This window comes from Pygocentrus nattereri, chromosome 9 (genome assembly GCF_015220715.1).
Source record: "Pygocentrus nattereri isolate fPygNat1 chromosome 9, fPygNat1.pri, whole genome shotgun sequence".
Taxonomy (NCBI): domain Eukaryota; kingdom Metazoa; phylum Chordata; class Actinopteri; order Characiformes; family Serrasalmidae; genus Pygocentrus; species Pygocentrus nattereri.
This window is the reverse complement of record NC_051219.1, coordinates 19,619,718-19,640,489: the sequence shown is the minus strand read 5'-3', so window position 1 is coordinate 19,640,489 and position 20,772 is coordinate 19,619,718. Positions and strand designations below refer to the sequence as shown.

Genomic DNA, 20,772 nt, shown 5'->3' with positions numbered 1-20,772 from the left:
TTACAACCTTGTATGCTGGAGAACAAGGTTAAAACCCCAGTTTCCTCCTAGAGTAGGTTTTCAGGTCTTGCTGCCTCAGCAGGTAACTAACAGACTGAGAGGCCTATCCCATCCTGGACATCATCTGTTGGTCCTGTTACCATAACGCAGATGCTACAGGTACATCACATCATGGACAAGCAGAAATAAGAGCAGCTTCTAACTCAGTGCAGTAAGACATTGTTCACCGATATTGTACATTGCCATTCAGGCTCTAACAACACAGGAATTGAGCATCTATCTGCACTTATACAAAATATACTCAAGGAATATTAAATGATGTTTACATTCATTGGCACTTTTAGATTTATTTATTAAACTGCACTATTTGTAAATACAATCACTATCATCCATAAATGTGCAGTATTCTTATCTGCATTGCTGAATTTCTTACATGCCTTTTACTTGCTGGGCCCTTACACAGAAATATCTCTTGAATAGTGTTTCTGTGGACAGAAACTGACCATTGATAAGGAATAGTGGATAGCTAACATGTCTTGTGCATTCAAACAGATGAGATACAATCACTGTGCACCAACAAGGTGGATATACAAGGTTGGTGTTTCTAATAAAGTGGCCAGTGAATGTACAATATCGAGGTAAAGCCATTTGAGTTATTACAGGGGAATTATTCCACTGAAAGAGAGAGATAAGAAGAGAGACACACACAGAGACAGTGGTGGGGCTGAGAACCTCAGGTATCATTCCCCAGCACAGATTTGGTTAAAGCAGCTATAACCTTATGCAAAGTAGTATATAGCTCCTGTCGGAACAAAACCTCATTTTTCAGTTTTTGACATCATTTCAAAGGACCTGTTGCCCTTTACACTGTAAGTAAATTTCATGACGAATGGACCAAAAGAAATGGTGCAAAAAGACTTGAAAAGACGTCTGGTTCCATTGACTTACATTAAAAGTACATTAAGTTTTTTCTTTCTCCTATAAAGTTATCATTTTGGAGATACAAGGTTTTGTTCCCAACAACAGTGATATGTGAATTAGGCAAACTACATATAAAATGACTGATTAATCAGTATAGATCCAAACTATTATTATAGACTTGGATTGTTACAGAAACACAACTAAACAACAGTGTTATAGGTTCAGAGAACAATAGCGTCCCTCATGCATATCCAAATAATCCAAACAAGTCAGCAAGAGTCACTCTCAGTCAGGCCCAAGGCCTTGAAAATTCCCTTTCACCCAGTTCCACAATGATGTAGATATGCAATTCTAATTCCTGAACCATAGGCCGTTGCTGTGTCCAGTAGAATAGATTAGAGATGGACATGCCCTGGATGTGCCTTTTCACTAAAATATACTTTAGGCAAAAAGCCTTATTTCAGCACTGTTGTCTCAGGCATTGGGCAGCATATTCATAACCCTTTCAGGAAATACCTCTTTTAGAGGCACTAAACACTTCAAACATCTGTTTCCTATCGCCACTGCTGTGAACAATTGTGACTCAGTACGTTTGTCTAAAATTACACATTTCACATATACTGGTTTTATACTGACAAAAGCGTTATGCAAATATTTAAAGAAATTGATGGAAAATGTTGTACTTGTTGGCCTGTATGTGCACAGACAGCACCATAGACAAACCTTTTACAGGTACTGATACAGTTTTACACTTTCACCACCTGATATGTATGTGTTTTAGCATACTCTTTACAGTCGCTATGACAGTTGCTGCCATTAAAAACTCAAACTATCATCCTCTGTGGAAAGTTTATAACAGCTGTGAGTATATTGGAAAGGACAGGTGCAGGTTCAAGTTGCAATCAATTAGCAGGGCTGGCACAGGAGACACATACTTTCTGCCTTCCATCATTGTCACTATCACTGACTAAATCATCTCCCCATGTCAATATCTCACTGCAGGTGTAATACTCGCTTATAGCTCACTCATTTTTCATAAGGCTCTCGTTTTTGAAAGCTGTTCTCATGTTTAACGGCTGCGTCAAGCTGTCATTTCTCACCTGTGTCTTCACTACAACTCAGGCTGTGAAGGAGGAAGAAGATGGGGAAAAGTAGGGGGGCTTGCATTACAGCAAAAATGTCGTCTGATGCTCTGCTCCTGTCTTTATTTTCAAAAAGCCTCAGTGTTCCAGAATCATGAGTCACAGTGCACAGAACTTGATGCGAGGCATTCTCCTGTTATATGGACAAATGAATGTGCTGGGCCAAATTCTGTTGAAGAAACAGCCAGTGCTGCAGGCTACAAGCACAAAGGCCTGAAATAGTCAAGGTCTTCTTCAAGGACGCCTTCCTTTGCCCCTTATCTTCTATCCTTTGCAGATTTTGGCTCTGGGATGAGAATTTGCCATTAAGCATTTAGCATGACATGACTAGTTCATCACTGTTCATTAGGACACATGTTAAAATGGAACATTTTGCTGCTGAATTGGTTTCGAATTCACACCGTTTTCTCCTCACCACTCCATGTCCACCACTCAAGATACGTTTGCACTTAATGTGTTAATGTGACTAGAAAATAATAATAGCTTGTGACTACCCAAATTACACCACAAACTTGCCTTAAACTGCACCAAGTTGTTAAGTGATCTACAGACTTACAGGGAACATTTTACTCAAACCTAATATTGCTATGTCATATTGACATAGACATGCCATAAACATGATAACAAAGGTTATCATGACAGCATATATATATATATATATATATATATATATATATATATATATATATATATATAATAGTTATATATAGTGTGTAGTATATAGCGGGTAATTATCAGATACCGTGTCATGACAGCTTATCTCACGTGCTAATTTTAATAATTATTTATAAAAATAAAATATTTAGGCAGTTACCAGTAATGGTAACATGACAGTGTTATATAACTGAACATAAACATACATGACAATTCATGAGAGCATGTGACATCTACCATGACATTATTATGGCAATATTATGTAGCAGGCTTCAAGTAAAGTGTTACCAGACAGTAGAAGCAATCTTGCCTTTCATTTTGTACATTTTTATACACGTAACAGTGCATATATAGTGTCAGAAACTGCATAAGCAAGTGTATTTGAGGACAACTCGGCATAGCTTGAACGAAGTGCATGATGATATAACACAATATTAACCAGTAAGGAAGAACCTGTGATTACTTGTTAGCTGCATTAGCCTTGCAGCTCCAGTGCATTTGGAACGGCAAGTTTCACTAATCAAAGAAAGGCTACAGGGGTGATATCACTAATGTACATGTCCGTCACCCACCTAAGCTGACAGTAAAATGTCATCTGGAAAATCTTGGTTAGCACTCATATTCACAGAAGTTAGATTTTCTAACTTGTGGTCTAAATCAGCATATTCCATAGTTTAATTTGATGGGTAAAGTGTTTGCTAGTTTATTTAAATGTATTATTTATTTATATAAATTTATTATTATTATTTATTTATATTTAAAAGAAGTTTAAAATGTTTTGGTATAGACTAATAGGTTTAGTATTGTAGTGTGTTCAAGAAATATTTACGTTAATTTTAAGTTTTTTTTTATTCTTCAGTATGTATTCAGTGTGATTATTTTGATAAGGACTCTAAGGGAGGCTAGAAGATGCCCCATTGTGGGTGGAGCTAAGAGAGAGGGAAACAAGATGTCAGCTGGGTAGAGAACGAGTTGTTTGAGAAAAGAAAACTGCTTGTGTATGATGGAACTGGAAAAAAGCACCATAACTTGCAAAAGCTGTGTCTCTTTTAACATGAATTCAACAGTGACATTTTTTCATATTTGTTTCCTGCTTTGACTTTAATAAAAATTTACTGTTTATTTTTGTTCTTTTAAAGGTTCTATATCATGGAAAATCAATTTTCCTCACTTTTTTTTGTAACAACAGAGTTTGATACAGTGTGAAAACATTGTTAATGTTTCAAAAGGTATCATTTACTTGCCAAGCCATATAGGTAAGCTACGCTGCATTTTGAACTCATTGTGTTTGTGATGTCTTGAAAAACTAATTTATTTACAAATATCATCCTGAAGCAGTTAAGCCCCACCCATTCAGCCTGAAGTAATAAGGGGTATTTCAACCTAGACTGCTTTTGAAGGTGGCATCCAATTTTACATATATATGAGGGACAGCAACAAAAATAACCTGCTTAATTCTAAGTAATAAAGAGGTGTTGGAAAATGGTCATGTAAAAATGTATTATAACAATTTTTTCCCCTACTACAAATATTTTGTTTTCTCATTAAATAAAACTTTACTTAGTATTAGTTTTTAATTTAATGTGAGTCCAAATATACATATCTTGCAGTTTAAACCTTTAATTAAGGTGCATCCCATTAGAAACCAAAGCAGACATGTTGTAGCTTTATCTGTGTGATATACCAAAAAACAGAAAAAACAAAAATGCTCCACCCTTCCCTTGGTTCACATGTGGTATATTGTCATGGTCACATTTTAGCCTTCAAACACATGTTCACTGTGTATCTGTTTAACAGCAGTTCAACACCTCTAGCCTTGATTTAATGGTGAGAAGAGCAAGAAAGTGCATTCACTGTTTTTAAAGCCCAGCCACCAATATAACTTTGGGGCAAAGAATCTGTTGCTTTGTATTTTTTTTTTTATATTTTGCTTTTAGAGAACAATTGAACATGCCATCCACAGAGGGAAATCGATTGAAGAGAACTAAACAAACATCCCACTGTTCACTGCACACCACCACCTGAACTTTCCTCTGCACTAATGTGAATGTTATTGAACTCAGAGGCCCTCTGCAGGCCTGGGGATTTGTTGAAATCCATTGCTTTTTTTACTTTGAACTTGTTTTTTTTCTACTGCATTTTAATGGAGGGCATAACACTCTCCAAAGTTGCCATCATCATCCTGACTACTATATCACATGTATGGAACAGGAGAGCGCAATGAGAGCACACTAATTACAAGCTAAGAACAGTGCTGTATGGTGACAAAGGGGGAGAATATATAAAACAACTGTGGCTCATTATTAGGATTAAACACAGTAAACGGAACATACAAACACACACATTCACACAGCAGTCTGTAGAGGGAATTTATTAGCATGGGTTGGGGGCAAGGGCAGAAGTAGCATACATAAATACAACCCCAATTCCAATGAAGTTGGGACATTGTGTAAAACATAAAAACAGAATATGATGATTTGCAAACAGTTTTGCTTGTGAACGACTGAGCCTTTCAGGGATGCTCTCTTTATACCCAATCATGACACTCACCTGTTTCCAATTAACCTGTTCACCTGTGGAATGTTCCAAACAGGTGTTTTTTGAGCATTCCTCAACTTTCCCAGTCTTTTGTATCCCCTGTCCCAACTTCTTTGGAACATGTTGCAGGCATCAAATTCAAAATGAGTGAATATTTGCAAAAAACAATAAAGTTTATCCGTTTGAACATTAAATATCTTGTCTTTGTAGTGTATTCAATTGAATATAGGTTGAAAAGGATTTTCATATCATCGTATTCTGTTTTTATTTATGTTTTACACAACGTCCCAACTTCATTGGAATTGGGGTTGTATATCTGGTAGGCAGTCTAAGGCCTACCTCTTTTAGAACTTCATCTTGAAATGAGTGTGTCTGTGCATTTGCATGTGTGTCTTGCCTCCGTTTTCTTCATAAGAGCAAAAGAAAAAAAAAGAGCATAGCATTTGGGGCCAGTGCTGGGTGTTGAAATGGCAGGGGCGAGGTAAATTGCTTTACATGGATGTGTGAAAGTGATGGACTTTCCGCACAAAGATGGAGGGCAGAAGATCAGGGCAGAAGTACATTCATATTGTTTAGCATTAACTGGCACGGACCGCAGTGCTCCAAGCAGCCACTGAAACTAAATACATACGCCTACAACCAATGCTCATTTACACTATCTGAAACTTCTGTAGATTCTGCAAAAAAGGTTTATCTATAACATCGGTCTTCAAACCGTGGTGGGCACCCACAGTTTTTATTTAGATTTATTTACATGACTGTATCATTAGACTTGTGTTTTATTTTTGTAATTTATTTTTCACAATCTAATTTAGTAATGTTGGTTTATTTTGCACAAGTCATAATAAATGGTCAAAATTAGTTCCATGCAAGGTGCCATGTGACAAGATGTCAGGTAACTTCCTTTACAAAACTGCTTAATTTCCTTAAGATCTATTTTATATGTATACTATGTATACACAATTTTGTTTTATTATGGGGGGTGGGTGCGAAAGGATGAGGGAAGTTCTTCAAAAATTGGGAAGGGGGTCTGATTCTGTGGCATTGTTGTGAAGAACTCTTTTTGGCAACTTTATTTTTAAGTGTAGTGCAACAGTGCGTGAGCCATTAACCATACTACAAGACAACACAAGAACCAAACATAACTCATATAGGATCATTCTCATATAGGTTGTGCCTAATTAATCATGTAGACAGATGCCTTGGTGATTCTCCTTGGCTGTTGAACACCCTCTTGTTCTGCTCTATTTGTCTGTCCTTCACTTGATGGGTCTCTTTCATGCAAAGAAAAACTAATGCCATGAATTTTCTGGATTTTATATATATGTAAATGATTAACACATATTACATTTGTCCAATCATGTCTTTCAGTTCACCTTCTTTTGCTAGCAATTGTGCTGACATAATATACCGTGGCCCTAAAATGTATTTGGACACTTTAACTCTTGGTAAACCCTAATGCAGTTCTTTGGGTTAGTTCACAAAATCCACATAAACAATAAAATGATATTTTTTTCAGAGTGAAACACTTGAAGCACAAACATCTGATAGTAGGCTTTTTTGTGAAGAAAGTCATGAGAAGAATTCTAACCAGACTGCAGTAATAAAAGTAATAGTAATAAAAAAGTAAAGTAAAGCATGGGGGGTAGAAATGTCAAAGTCTGGGCCTGTTTTTCATACACTGTTATAGGCATGCTTGTCTTCATTGATGTAATGGCATTTTGTATGAACAACTATGCAAAGAAATTGCTTAATGATCTGACAATGATCTGAAACATGTCAGCAGCATTTAAAACATTTCTTTACCAAAAAGAAGTTAAAGTCTCAGAATAGTGTGTTTGAAATAAATGCTTTGTTCAGCCTATTTTTTCCAAAAACAATTAACTTCAGGCATTTTTAATAATGGTACAAATGTCCAAATACTTTTTGGGGCCACTGTATTTTATTCATGTGGAAATGGTAAACACATTTGCATCAATAAATTCAAAACATCTTTTTTTTTCTCATTGTGCACACAGAAGAGGTCATGTGACAGCTCCATGTCTCCTACACTTCACACCACTGAAATCTGAATGGTAAGAGACACAGACTCCGGTGGAATGAAGGATAGAATCCACAGAATTCTTCAGCTTCGGAGTGCCAATCCAGAGTTGCAATCTGAGGGACACTGTTAAAAACAAAAAAAGCCACATCATAATGTTAGCAAATATCAAATATCAAGTATTTAGAATGCCCTTCCCAGAAATAAGCAACTCCCACATGAACAAAATACATTACATCAACACAGTCATTGCCAAAAGTAAACTGACAAACAAGTTTACATTAATATAATATGAATGTATCAAATGAAACTGATGTACATCTTTGAATTAAGTAAATTCAGTCCATTACTTTTTCAGTATAGTGTTGATTTGGCAATGATAAGCCTGGTTTAAATTGAATGAGGACCTGTGGTATATGTAGGAGAGAGCTTGGATGACTTTTTGCTCTGTAACTCAACCTCTCCCTACTGCGAGCCCAGACTTGTCTCCCACTGAATGCCTCTGGGCCACGGAGGCGTCAGGGCCTGAGTGCTGCAACCTCTGCCACCAGTACAAAGCTTCCGAGTCCCACTAAAGTGAAACCCAACACCTTTACCCAGCTACTACCACCACACAGCACCTGCATGGGCTCTGAAAGGTGCATTTTGCAATGCTTTTGATGATAATAAACTGACCCCTTCCTCCCACATGCAGGCAGGTGAGGTCATGCTGAAGGTTTCCTTTAGCTTACCCTGCAACAATTGATTAACTCTTGATGAAGTAGCGTGACTTTACTAACTTATCACATCATCATCATTCCATCTTTAAATTATGTTTCAAGAAATTCAAAAACATTTGGTTGGAATTTTTAAACTCTTAATGAAATAGCTTGGAAGGACTAACATTCTTAGCAGTTAACTTAATGATTCAATCTTGAAATTGAAAAAAGTTTTTTTTGTTGTTTTTTTTAAATTCCATCAAAATGTGGTTGAAATGTTTGATTATAAATTCTTGATGAAGTAATTTGGATAAACTAACTTTCTGATCATAATTATTCTCATCATCATCATAATTTGATCATAACCATGCAGAGGACTCAGGGTTAGTCTACAGTGGTTGGCAAAACCTACAAAGGCAACACCCATTACAAACTACACATTTGGTATGTTCAGAAAAGTTTGGTAAAAAAGGTCAAACTCACCTCTTCTGCTGCATTAGATCCATAATTATTCTATTTGATAAGCATTTCATACTTATCCATACTTATTCAGACATCTAGTCGAATGCATCTACGCCCCAAAAGCTTCTGCCAAACAATCAAGCTTAAAATAAAACAAAAGAAGGAAAGCAGGCTGGGCAAGCAACAGCACAGTCCTCTCTCACATGTCTGCCTTTATTTGCCTACCTGCCTCAGGTAGCACAGCTTTACTTCTAAGCTTGGACCAATAGGAATTAAGCGATTTGAAGTAAACCGCTCCCCTCTCTGCCGTAAAGGACAACCACACCCAGTGCTCAATGCTGTATCCAAAGTAAAAGCTAAAGTGGGGCAAATAACTTTTATGATACGCCAAAATGCAAAATTAAAGAGGTTCATATGAACAGTGTTCAGTAGAAGCATTTATCGATTCACCTACTATTTGTGCAGGGCTTTATAAATATTCAGCAGTTTCAATCTAACCGTCTATGCCTATTTTTCTGCATTTAGTTGATCCATGGTATGCTGCAATTTGTCAGTGCATAAAGAATGCAGTGTTAATGCATAATGCATTTGAGAAACAATCGATTGATGAATATACAATGTTTGCAGAGGCCATTTTCTCTCACTGCTTCTCAGCACACAAACACTAGACCACTTCAGCAGTCAGTTACATTCATTATTTTATCAGATTCTGATTTGGTCATTGTTTACATTACTTTAATCCTGGTATTTTTGGAAATAGTTTACCAGTACACAGATAAAAACTCACACAGATAAAACACTGGCCTTTCATTTTACTGGAAGCTCAAGTCTGAACTTGCATAGAAGAACCCAACCCTGCTGTGGATTTCAGTAGGGCAATCTGAGTCAAAGAAATGGGCTGCAGGAAAAAAAAAAAAAAAAGAAAAATTGTGAGGTGAGTCAGCCTGAAGCTAGTTTGGAATTCCTGAAAGATCTATAGCTCCACTATCACCTGGCAGTCTTTAGAGTGAGCATGTTTATTTGAAAGCTATCTTTGCCTCATATGATTTTATTGATGGGGCCTCAATAACTTTGAGTTATGAGTGCTTATTTACTGGTGAAAGACTCTCTCACTGCCTGAAAAAGAAAAGACTTGATATGTGAGGATGGCCAGACTTCTGTAATCTTGTTTGTAGGAGCTCCAGGCAGTTACTGATGAAAAATAGGCCATGAGGACAAGGCTTTTTCTCTAGTAGGCATAATACTCAATGTATAAAGTGTTAGCCAGAGCTAGAGGTCTAATATGCTGCAGATTGACTTTAATAAATGTCTGCAAATTCTATCAAGTGTATTGATTCTTTAAAACTGCAGGCAAACTTTGTCTGAAGATTGCTCTGTTCAATCTAGCTGGATTAGTGGATTAGCTGATAGTGGAACCCAACTTATGTGACATAACTGTAACAATTAAACCACTTTGTTCCATAAGATTGGCTTGATGTTCTTTGCTAGCTTCTTTGGAACTAGAGACAGAAAAGCCATTTAACACTAATTTTCTGCTCATTACATGTAATTAAAGTTTCATCATAAATAGTCCTCACAGGAGGTGTGGCTGAATGGAGAAGTGTTAGAATTGCAGTGCCCACTCTTTGCGTGTTTGTGTGTGTCAGTGGCCCCAGGATATCTCCTCTGGCTGGGAGTGGTCTCAGATTTGATCTGATAAGATACCAGCAACAGCAGGAGTGTTAGTTTTTGCATTGAGTGGGCTGCATGTGTGGGTGTGAGAGAAAATTAGCCTCATAGCTACTGCAGTTCTGCAAAGTCTTTCCATCAGTGAAGCCATAAGTCGATTTCATGATATTCAGATTATGTCCACAAAGTTCAAAACAAATGACCTGCATAAAAATGACCTGAACTTATGTACTACATTAAAGCAGTAACTCAAATAAATGTCAAATTACATGTTTTGTTGATTTTGTAGTATAAGTATGTTAACACATACTGTACAAAGAATTTACTTAAATATGCTACACTAATTTCTGTTTTGCTGATTGTAATATATTGGAAAAAAAATAAATCTTTAATTTTTTCCCAATATGTGAAATTCAGCAAATAAACAAATTATTTACTAAAATGCGCAGACATACTATCTCTGTAGAGGATGTGTATGTTATGGCATATAGAAAATCAACAAAATGCTATTTGACCTGGCTTTTGCAAATGACTGACAAATGAATCACATCTATTCAAACATCTTGAGTAGTGATTTATTATTTTGCTCATTTATTAACATTCAAAAGACATAATAAAGCCCAGAACCAAGCAATGTTTGGTGCAGTGTGGTGGGCAACACAGCTGCCATCTACACTGTAGACTTGGGTTCAAACTACACTTATACTATACCAATAAGAGTCCTTGGGCAAGACTCTAAACACTACCTGTGTAAACATGATCAAATTGTAAGTTGCTCTGAGTAAGAGGCTCTGCCAAATGCAGCAATTGCTAGTAAATTTACTCTGTTCACTTACAGAGATGTGCTTTTTGGCTAGCATGATTAACAGAAAATAGCTCATTAACCATGCAATTGATTATTTTACTATCTCACTCACCATGTAAAAAAATGCAATAAAATTGCAACATTTCTGTGGATGGCCTTCAGTTTTCACTAATTCATCTTTTTCTTACAAGTTGAACTTGTATCGGTTGTATCGTATTGTGTTGGTGTATTTTAAGCTTAGGATTACATTCTTTTTGATGCTTTTAAAATAAAAAGTCATATCATTTCAGTATCACACAGAGTACTATGCAAGTCAGAGACCAACCCTCATTTATTAAATTTCCTATCAAAACAGTCCTTAAGTGCACATTATTAATTTTTATGGAAAAATGTCTGAGGAGATTAGATAAAAACTAATCCACTTCCATAAGGCAAGGGAAGGTCAAGGGGAAAATAGTTTTGGGGCATTTCTTAGAGGTGAAATAAGTATTGCTCTCTATTTCAGTTATTTTAAGAAATACCAAAACATTACAGAGTAAACTTGCCTTCTTTGTACACTATTCTCAAGTTGGAAATTCACAGCAATGAAACTCCTCGACTTACCAGGCCTATGTTTTAATCCTGTAAGAAGGGAGAGTCTGCCTTTAAAGACAAGGCACTGAAATGCAGGGACAGTGGTCACACCTGTCCAAACAGTCATGGACAATTACACCTTCACCTCAACACTCAGCAAACACAACCTGCTAGGGGTACACATCCTGTCACTGGTGTGAGGGTCAGAGGGGTCAATAGTGCAATCTCTGTCTTACTCATTGTCCCTCTGTCTGTCTCGTTTACCAAGTCTGAGCCTATTTATCGATGTCACACCTGAACCAAACAGCCAAGCACATAAATCACACTCTCGCTATTCTATTTGCTAGTGCTAATCCACCATTTTCTGAATTGCCAACATCCATCACTAATGTGGAATCATATTGTCTACAGCATGGAAGCTGAAAATAAAGTCAAGAGTGGAGGTAAAATAAGGTCAAGGAAGGTTAGCTTATTAGTGGGAAAGGTTGTAGAGTCACACAGTTACCATCCAGCAAGGCAGTGCAATTTTTACTACAATTACTGAATCATTTCAGTGTTTATCAAATGATGAAAGTATGACTGTTTCAGACAGTTTTATGAATTTATAACTTCAAACAGACTCAATGAAATACTTAAAACAGATATATTATTTATTTATTGCTGTATCTTCATTAATTACTCCACTGTGGAGGTTTTGTTAAACTTATTAAACCCACTTTTTGTCTCTAACCTCAGGGTGTGAATTCCACAGGGGTTGGGAAGTCCTACTCTCCTCTTTACAATTAAGACTTTAACCCTCCTCCTACCCCCACCCAAAGCAGTAAAGACAAAAGGTTTAGGAGGTTCATAAAAAGAATCAGCAAGCAATAAATAACTTTTACATTAAACACATATTACACTTTCTGTGCAATAGAAGATATACAGTTGTGAAATGTGAAATGTGAAAGTTTAGGTACACCTGGCCAAATTACATATTTTATAGATTTTTGAAGAATTTAATACAACAATTCAGTGAACTATTTAAAAAAATAATATATTCTATAACATTAAAACATCATTACTTTATATTTGATTAACTTAAAAAACAGAAGGGAAAAAAAAACAGTTAGCTCTTGTGCAAAAGTTCAGATATCCTTCTAAGTCAGTACATAGCAACACCCCCTTTGGCAGATGTTACAGCTTGCAAACACTTTTCATAGCCAGCTAGGAGTCTTGACTCACTCTATTTTGTGGAATACTTCTAGCTATGTGAATTTTTGTGTCACTGTGCGTGCACATCTTGTTTAAGATGTACTGACAGATTTTCAATGATGTTCAGGTCAGGAGGTTGTAATTCCAAAATCCTTAACTTGTGTTTCTTGAAATAGTTCATGGTGAATTTTGACGTATGCTTTGGATCATTGGCCTGTTGTAGAAACCAGCCTCTTTTCGGCTTCAGGATCTTTGCTGACTGTCATATTTGCTTCCAGAACTTGCTGATATTTAGTGAAGTCCGTTCTTCCATCTACCCTCTAGCTGCCAAACAGATGCACCCTCATGCTTAACAGTTAGCAATGGGTTTCTTTCATCAAATACTGCTCCTTTATTCTCTCAACATACATTTGGTGACTGTGGCCAAAGAGTTCCAATTTTATTTAATTAGCTCACACTATTTGTTTCCAAAATATTTTTGGCTTTTTCTCTCTCATCTGTTGTCTTTTTATGTAGCCTAGGTTAGTATGTGTGTAGAATGTTGCTTACATATATGAAGCTGGCTAATCGCAATGCTACAAGAACCCCAGCGAATGCTTTCACAGTTGCCGCACCACAGTTGCCCTCTCATTTGCAGCTGAATTTTTACAGTCCCTGCTATTGCCACTAGCAGTTTTTATGTCATAATTTGTTTTAAGGAGCTTCCTAACTTGCTGGTTTCATAGTATACCATTTACTAAGGAGAGAGGGAAAAAGTCTCCTTAACCCAAACCTTAACTTCACCCCAACACCTAAACTTATCATATGAGCTTAAGGGACCATCAATATAAAGTGTAACCAAATACCAAAATATTTTTGTACCAAGATAACGTACAGTTGCTTAAAAAGCATAGTAGTATGAAGGTGCTTTTAAAACTGAACCTCTGTTAGAGTGCTTCTGTCTGTGGCACTTAGAAACCCATGGCCATGCTGTTTGTGATGAACAGGAAGTGAGTGCACTGGTTCACCAGGCCCGTTTGTCAATAAAACAAGGTGGATGCCCTCCGGTGTCAGGCCTGTGTAGCGGGCTGGCTGTTTTATCTGAAGGTGCAGGTCCTGGCAGAAGACAGGCAGGGGATAGGGGGTGGGGGGCCGGGCTGCTGCTGTATGGTATGTTTCTCTGCCCCCTTCCCACCCCCACTGCTACATGCTGAGCTGACGGAGGTGCTGGGTTACAGCCGCCCCTGCCTACAGGCAAAAAAATCTGTCTCCACATGCCCAGGAATGCGCTCTTTTGTAATGTCTCCGCATACCTGCACATGTAAAAGAGAATATACAGTCTTGCCTTTCTTTTGTCCAAAAATGATAAGTCAAGGTTGACTGGACTTGTTGTATAGTCTTGGAAGATTTGGAAGGTTATAGCACATGTTCAATCATCTTGATGTACACTCTAAAAATATCTAAAAATAGTTCCTGACTCTGATTTATAACTGTAGCAAAAACCTCTTATGGCTATAGAACATTTACATTATCTCTAGATTTCTTAATCTTAAAAAAGTCTTATGATCACACGTCATTTACAAAAATGGTTCCTTAAAGAGCCATCTTTTAATGGGATCTTCATGGAACCTTTCTATTTGGTTCTTCTATGGTGTTGTGCCAAAGAACCCTGCTTAGCAGCTTTTGTTTTTTAAAAGTGTGCTAGACAATTCAAAGACTAGGATGACTGAAAACCTTCTCATAGATCTTGCCTTCTCAGATCATCAGCTCATCAGGATTACACAGAGTTTGGATGAATCATGCATTTTCTTGCAAGTGTGGTCTGAGCATGCTCAGATTCTTGTATAAACCTGGATGGAACGAAATCCAAACCAACAACACATCAAACAGGTCCATGCAGAGGTTATTAGTCATGATGCTTGTCTTCATGCAGAGACATTAACCTCTATATCTAAGGCAGCCTCACAAGATCACTTCAGTGTGATGGCTTTGATGCCTAGAAGACTACATATGTGAGAAACGAAAGAGGAGGATGAGCTGACATTTGTGTGTGCACCATATGGAGGATGGCATAAAGCTTAATTACCACCCTACACACTCTCTCTCTCTCTCTCTCTCTCTCTCTCTCTCTCTCTCTTTCTCTCTCATGGCTAATGGGAATACTATGCCTCATTGCCTGAGTCTGTTCTGACTTGCCCATGCTGGAATGCAGCAGCCATCTAATGCACTTTTATGTCCAAGTAAATTGACAATGAAGAGTGCCATCATTTTACAGCATAAATATTTCATTCCCTATTTGGATGCAGATTTGAGGTGTCCCCACTGAAATACAAATGAGCCATCTTCTCCTATGGAAATGAGGGGCACCCTTTGCGAACATGATTTGTCTGAGTGGAAGTTTGAATGTGTTTGTGAAAATGTGTGCGCGTGTGGGTGTGCATGTGTGTTCTTTGTGGAAAGAGAGGGAAAGAGAGAGAGAGGGAGCGAGAGAGAGAAAGAGAGAGAGAGCAAAAGGAAATCAGGACATGTTCAGCCTGTTGGTTTATCTGTTATTACAGGATATGTTGTATACACACAAAACCCACAAAAAACTGAAACAGTTACACTGAGCAAAGTCACAATTGTATGTAACTGTAAAGCACAATTGTTTTTTAGTCGTTGACTCTAACATATTACAAATAAAAACAACATCAAACATGGCCCATAAAAAAGTTACACTACATCTTATATTTTCTGTTATATTTTTTTCAATATGTTAAATTCAGCAAATAAATAGAAATTGTTAACAAAAAGTATCATATTTAAATGTTTTTTCCCTGTTGAGGATGTGTAAACGTATTTTCATTTAGAAAAATAAACAAACATGTCATTTGACCAAAGGTTTTGAACCTTTTGCACACTACTGCATGTTTAGTGAGAGGAATACGTACATGTATATGTACATTTCTTATTGCTAATCACTCTCTTAAAAAATAAAGGTGACAACGTTGGTTTATTTGAGCTTTGCCATTGAGAAAACTACTTTTTTGGTTCTCTAGAGAATATTTCAGTGTTCTTTAAGAAAAATACTGTTTGTTTGCAAATACACTCACCAGCCACCTTATTAGGTGCACCTTGCTAGTAAAAGGTTGGACCCCCTTTTGCCTTCAGAACTGCCTTCATTCTTCATGGCGTACTTTCAACAAGGTGTTGGAAAAATTCCTCAGAGATTTTGGTTGGTTATTTGAGTTCCTGTTGCCTTTCAAACATCTTGAACCAGTCTGCCCATTCTCCTCTGACCTCTCACATCAATAAGGCATTTTTGTCCACACAACTGCCGCTCACTGGATATTTTCTCTTTTTTGGACCATTCTCTGTAAATCCCAGAGATGGTTGTGCGTGAAAATCCCAGTAGATCAGCAGTTTCTGAAATACTCAGACTAGCCCATCTGGCACCAACAACCATGCCACGTTCAAAGTCACTTAAATAACCTTTCTTCCCCATTCTGATGCTCGGCTTGCACTTCAGCAAGTTGCCTTGACCACCTCTACGTACCTAAATGCATTGAGTTGTGGCCATGTGATTGGTTGATTAGCTATTTGTGTTGACAAGCGACTGAACAGGTGTACCTAATAAAGTGGCCAGTGAGTGTATGTGTACAGAAAATTCTGCTTATAAACATTCTGGGTTTCTTTAATTTAAAAAGAGATGTAAACACTTTACAAACTGATGATCAAGATGAGGGTTGTATTCGGAGGTGCCATGGGGTCAATAATTGATCCTTTGATACCCTTTTCAGCCCTTATCGTCTAAATTTTACTTCCTCTACCATGTTAAGGAATAACTCTGATAAAACTACCCAAAACAAATCTACATTGAAAAACAAATTTGTCAGAATTATTCAACTAAGAAATGGTGGAAAGCTGAGGAGCGTATAATACACATGCTATCATGATCATCTGGAGGATAGTGTTGTTTTTATTTCCTTCTGAAAGATGATAACATTTTGGATTAAACTATGTGGAAGACCACTCTCACAGCTCAGTAACAAGAACTGTTGTCAGGCAGATGTATGCTGGCTCTAAGGTAAGCTAAACTTTATTTGGGTAACTTTAATTGCTAACACTAATTTTAATATGATCTCTACTGAAAAATATTAAACATTATGCATTACAGAACTATGTAAAAATCACTTAATTTATTATATAAAATTTCCAACTTTTTTAGCTTGATAAATTAGTCAGGTTAAGCAGAACTGTTCAGTGCTCATAGTTTAAAAGCATTCTGCATAGAGATAAAAATCAATACACTTAATTCACGTTATCACTTGTTTCCTAAAAGAACTCATGTATAAGATGATGAGTCCTCTGCAGCATCTAATGCTGCTCCAACTAGCTCGAACATTAGCTTTAGCATTAGCATTACCATTAGCTCTTCTGCAAGGTTTTATTCTCCTTATAAGACATGAAAACCTGCTGATTCAACGGCTTTGAATTGTTGCTAATAAAAGTTTTTTGGTTTGATTAATAGAAATATGGCTTCCAGAATTCATTTTATTTGATCAATTCACTGCACTGAACCTTTTGTTAAGCTAGTTTATTTTTTAGTAATGCATTTTTAGACATACTCCTTTCTGTATTTCTACTGATTTTTTTAGTTAGCTAAAAGTTTGGAGTGCATAGCAACAATAACTAAGTGTGACAATTAAGTGAAGAGGAACAGTTAACCTCTGAAACGACCAGGGGGCACCTGCAAAGTTTCATTACACATGCCTATAACCTAAGAATAGCTCAACCAGTTTGCTTTGAAGCCTGTAGTTACAGAATAATCAGCCTTAATATGTAATAAGCATCAGATTTTAAGGGGTTAACAGTCTCCACAACTTAAGGACAAAACATTCTTTCTGAAAAAAAGAAGTATCAGTGCTTTCTTAGTTTTCTACCCCCACAATGTCTAGATAATATCATTTCATGAGCAAGATAGCCAGTAATTACTTCCACAGTTTAAGACAAAAAAACAACAACAAAAAAACAGAGACTTATAGATTTTCCCCCTACACTTTGTGGAAGTGCTATGTGCAGCTCATGATCAGGGTCCTGTTTGGCCAACATGAGAAACCAGTGTTTTTCCGCCTCCCTTTCGGACACGCTGTAATTAAAAGCTGGGTAATGATGGTGGAGGGCTGGCGTCCCAGCAGGCCGTCATCAAAATGCTTTTCTCTTCGCCTCTCTTTGGCTCAATCGGCGAATTAGTGCCATGCCACTAACTCCACAACACGCTGCTGGCAACTCCAACTCCAACCATCGCTGAATCTTTTTCAGTTTGTATCTACCTGAAGTGGAGTTGGGCATTCATAAACTAACAAAATACACACTGAAGTGTGTGTGAAGAAGCTGAACTTTTGGCTTTCATAGCGAAGACGCATGTTTGGCCTGTTTTTTTACTTTCTTTCATTGTGTGGTGTGCTGCCTTAAGCCATTTTGGCTCTGTGCTTGCCTGCCCACAGATGCTCCTTGTGTGCATGCATAATAGAAGTGTGAAGGGCTGCATACATAAGCGGATACATTTGTTTGAGTCAGAGTGTATTTAGGGTCGCTGCATGTGCCTTTCTATGTGTGCATAATTTTGTTGCCAAAATGGCTCCACCCACTGTTGGTGCTGGATGAAACCTGCCACCCCTGTCTATGTTTGAGCTTGCTGTGGGATCCAAAAGCTGTGTGGATCTGCACAGCGCCGTCGAATCCTCGTCACTGTCTCTATAGTAACTCGTGCCACGCCAAGCAGCTGGAGGGCCTGATTAGAATAAAGCCCTGCTCTCTGTGGACGAGACAGTGCATGCTTAATACAGGTTACAGGCTACAGTGTGAGCCTCCAAATGCTCTCCTTGCACACAACCACAAGAATGTGTTGTTCATTGTAGCCAGGAAAATAAAAGGAAAATGTTATTTTCATATTCTAGAGAGAACTGCACAAATTCCACAATATTGTTTTCTACTGTGCTTCTGTTATTGTTTTGTTATTATTGAATACAATCGTTTCATTTGTTATGAATGTGTAATCAGTGAATATAGCATTGCTGCCATAACCTGGTCTCCAATGCAGGAGAAGTAGAAAATGTCCCTAGCTTTAAATGTAAGCTGACTTAACAGTTTTTTCCAATGATATTTCAGTTGGTCCATTCATCATGAGTAGAAATTTTGGGCTACATTTGGGTAAGGAAGGCTTATTAGGGTGGGAATTAACTGAGTGAGAAATTTCTAACAATAGTTGAGGTGGGGCTCAAACTAAGGGGCAATGGTGCACTCATCAACACTATCCTTTTGTCATCAACACAAAAGATAACAAGCTTGTCTTTAGTTTGTATAGCTCATCTGCCTTAAGCATGCAGACGAGTGATGTGTGTGTGCAGTGAACACATTACATGCAGTGAAAATGAATATTGTTCCATTAGTTAATGCTAGTGTTTCAGAAACGATTGAGTTTTGTTTGTGTTATAGATTGTAGATGTTATCTAGGCGTTAAATATGCACAGACTACGCAAACTTGGCTATGCAAGGTGCTAAGGCAGGTTTTGAAGGGGCTGTACCTTTTACCTGAATATTTTGCTGCAATCCAGCTCCAAAGGTTTAACATGTTGTCCCATGACATATATTGAAAGAGCTGATGACCAGTTTAACATGATTTCGTTTGGGCAGTTCTTCAGAAGCATGCTCTGGTTTATTTAGATTTTTTAGGATGCAGTGGTATTACTTTGCTAAGCAAACCAGACAACCACAATATATGTCAAAAGTATCTAGGTTCTAGCCCTTCAAATTAGTAAATTTATCTACCTTTTCACCCAGTAATGATAGTAGCGTTCAATTGTGCACACAGCTTGCATAATCTCCATAAAATATCAAATGCTTATAGAATAATCTGGAGTAGCTGAACATAAGACTACATCACACATGATTTTCTGGGCTTCAGTAGGACTATTGCACATGCTATAGCAGAGTATTCTAGGGCCAGGATCAAACACAACCTCTGTTCTTTGGAGTCTGTAACTTGATTCTCCAGGGTGAGGGCAACTCGCTGGGCAGCAGGGGTCACTCTCTCTCCTTCACATTGCACCATACAGATCCAGCACTATAGTTGAATAGTAAAGCCCTGTGACAGTGTACTCCTTCAAATCTGTTGAAGCGCTTCACAATGATGTATGACTAGTGGCTTGAAATGATACAGCAGCAGAATTTTCTGCTGGAACGCATGCAGCCTTCACTCTGTCAGTTTTGTTTTATCATCAAATGACAGAGGGATAAAGTTACAAAGAAATGGGAGCTGGAGACACCTAAGGGGTGAGGAGCTGGGTGATGAGGAACTGATGGGGAGTAGTAAAGTAGATGAATGAGGTTGAGTGAGTGTGCACCAAGCTGAGGCTTTGCATAAGAGAGTCTTGAAATGTTTGTAGGTCCACAAATATAAATGCTATATGTAATCTGCACTGTAGAAATGTAAAATGGCATTGATAAGTAGATTTGAAAGTAGATTCGATATGTTGGTGAGACATCTATTGACAAAGAACAAGCTTTTATTTATAAGTTATTTTGCTTTGTTTTATTGTAATCTACATATTCGTTGTGACTAAAACCAAATAAATTGAGTACATTTTATAGTTTGACAGCACTTGTTACGGTGTAGCTTTGACCATGAGGACTCTGCAGCCATGGACCGTGGAACATGTTTTTTTTATAGATGAACCTATTGTGTTTTAAATTATAAGATGAATCATACTTAGTATAAATTGGGACTTGAAGGTCAATTTTAATTTCAAGTTGAATTTCAAGGATCGGAGGTCAAGGAAATTGTAAATAACTATATTGCATTGATTGTTATACATGTGGACCCAGTAGGCTGAAAAGCTACAATAAGCATATCATTAAGCATCCCTGTTTTCATGTAACAGATTGGGTAGGAGAATAAATTCATAACAATAATACAAGTGTGAAATAGATATAGATTTTGTAAGATATGTTTTCCTTTGTCTCTGTCTGATACCACCTTGGCCTCTCTCTATCTGGTTGTTCTACCAAGAAATACTTGCAGTACTTGCAGGTCAAGATGTTCCGTCCTGACACACAGAC

The 20,772-nt window shown here is 37.4% G+C and overlaps 1 protein-coding gene across 1 annotated transcript in view; it reads right to left on the bottom strand.

Annotated features, from left to right (window-relative positions):
• The window catches only part of LOC108425490 (transmembrane and death domain protein 1-like), a 28,868-nt gene extending 20,301 nt beyond the window's left edge, over window positions 1–8,567 (bottom strand). The window contains exon 1 of the mRNA XM_017694171.1: window positions 8,478–8,567. The gene's annotated coding sequence lies outside the window, so the exon portion shown is untranslated. The remainder of the gene's footprint in view (window positions 1–8,477) is intronic.
• Window positions 8,568–20,772: the final 12,205 nt, after the last annotated feature.